This window comes from Sinocyclocheilus anshuiensis, unplaced genomic scaffold (assembly GCF_001515605.1).
Source record: "Sinocyclocheilus anshuiensis isolate Anshui unplaced genomic scaffold, SAMN03320099.WGS_v1.1 scaffold1115, whole genome shotgun sequence".
Lineage (NCBI taxonomy): Eukaryota > Metazoa > Chordata > Actinopteri > Cypriniformes > Cyprinidae > Sinocyclocheilus > Sinocyclocheilus anshuiensis.
The window spans coordinates 422,660-425,109 of record NW_015547735.1 but is presented as its reverse complement, the minus strand read 5'-3'; the positions used below and the strand labels follow the sequence as shown (position 1 = coordinate 425,109).

The 2,450-nt window shown below is 35.2% G+C and overlaps 1 protein-coding gene across 1 annotated transcript in view; it reads right to left on the bottom strand.

Annotated features, from left to right (window-relative positions):
- Window positions 1-2,450, bottom strand: part of LOC107704381 (MAM domain-containing glycosylphosphatidylinositol anchor protein 2-like) — a 197,750-nt gene that overhangs the window by 118,359 nt on the left and 76,941 nt on the right. The window lies entirely within an intron of this gene.

Genomic DNA, 2,450 nt, shown 5'->3' with positions numbered 1-2,450 from the left:
GTGAGTGAGTGAGTGAGTGAGTGAGTGTGTGTGTGTGTGTGTTTGCTCCAGAAGGGCATCTGCTGCTCGGCATGAGATTCAACAAGAGAAAACACGTGGTGAATAATTCAGCAGACGCTTTCACCTGAGAGGAGGAGGAAGAATAGAGACTGTTTTATTCTCTTCTGGGTCACATGAGAATTGTGTTCATCTGCGTTAAACACAATCAGTTTATAAATCACAAATGGGAATGAACTCAATAAACACAGTCAAACCAACATCAATCACAAACAGCTGACATACCTGACGGAGATATAGAAAATAAAAATGCTTTTAATATATAAAATATTTGGGCCATTTTTTAAAAGAAATTAATACTTTTATTCATCAAGGATGCATTAAATTGATCAAAAGTGTCAGGAAAGACATTTATAACGTTACAAAAGTTTCTATTTCAAATAAACGCTGTTCTTTTGAATGTTCTATTCATCTGTGAATCCTAAAAAATAAAATGTATCACAGTTTCCACAAAAATATTAACTGTTTTCAACATTGATAATAATCAGAAATGTTTCTTGAGCGGCAAATCAGCATATTAGAATGATTTCTAAAGATCATGTGACACTGAAGACTGGAGTAATGATGCTGAAAATACAGCTGCGCATCACAGAAATACATTACAGTTTAACAGATATTCACATAGAAAACAGCTGTTTTATATTTTAATAATATTTCACAATTTTTACCGTATTTTTGATCAAATAAATGCAGCCTTTATGAGCCAAAAATATCCGACCCTAAACTTCTGCACCTTCAGCAATTAATCAAGTTCATTCTACAAAAAATATAAAATAATGATCATGAGCCCATATATAAAACAAAACTCACCAAATACATAAAGTAATAGATTAAAGCGTTAACAAGAGTACAGTCACACACTCATCGGGCTTCATCACACGACATACTGAGTGCAATTCTGCATCAAAAACAAACATATATAAATCAAAAACTGCAAAGGAGTTAATGTTTTGCTCCAAACGCTGATTCGGGACAGTTGGTTCTGATGCGTCTCTTTCCGAAATAAGCTCTCAGTTAAATCAACTCAATTAAACACCAAACTGATGGGTTTAAAATGAGCCGTCCGTCCCGCTTCACTGTTCTGCTGATAAACTACTGATGATGGAGAGCACAGGAAGATTTCCAAACATACACATCCCTGCATGCTCGTTTAATAAATATTCTGCTTAATTAGTCACACCTACTAAATCAAGCAACAGCATTACTGTTTCTCACAGTTAGTGAACTAACTAACCATAACTAACTCATCCTGCATCTACAGGAGCTTCGTTATATCAGCATAAACGTCACTGTTTAATCAGCTGCGACTTGGATGGATTTCATCCTAAGTCAAAAGTGAAAAAGAAAAAAATATGTATTTATAAAGGCAGAAACTGATGTTGAAATATTCTTACATGCATACATTTTTTGCACAGCTTTTAAATCAATCCAACATTGTTTATGATGATGCAAAGATAGATAGGCCATCATTGCATGCATTAATATAATAACACAGTCCTAATAATTCTGCTGATTTGGTCTCATGAAAGTGCATTCCAGCGTACTAATTATAAGCAGAAATTGACTTTGGCATGCATATGATACGCAAAGGTTAGGTTTAAGGGTGTGGGGTAGGTGCGTATTATATGTACGCCAAAATCCATATCATATGCATGCCAACAAAGTGAGTATCACATGCACGCAAAAACTGTGTATTATATGCACGTCAAACACATGCGTATCGTATACACACCAAAGCCAGTTTCTGTGTTTAAATGGCAAGAAAGTACAAAAAAATAAAATAAAATGCTATTGAAATGCATTTTCATTAGACCGGGCTTGCTGAAAAAAATGCCTAATATTACATAATTTGATGATGCCAAACAACTTTCTGCATTACATATTTTTCCACAAAATAAGAATTTATTTTCAAATTATCAGCTTTAATCAAAATTGTGTTTTGTAAGGAAAAAGCGAGTCAAATTATGGCTACATACATAGAACCTGGCACGTGCACACATAGACATCAAAGGGGGCTTGAGCACCTGCCCTTTTTCTTCCTCGAGAGAAAGTGCCCTTTTTTCTGGGGATTTTTTTTTTTTAATAAATGAATATATGTATATATGTGTGCATGTGCGTGTTTCTGTTTGTGAGACCAGTGCATGTTCTTTCACTGCATGATTCAGTTTATTAAAATGCATTTAGAATGATCACAAAATTCAAGATATGGGGGCAGAAATGTATATTCATTCATTCATTCATTACATTTATATAGCGCTTTTCTAGGCACTCAAAGCGCTTTACATTGTCAGGGGGTATCTCCTCATCCACCACCAGTAGAATAAATAGGCGCCGGGAGCACACATCATTCACTTCTTCGTCTGAAGCTTGCGTCCGCAGCATGGCAAGAAACC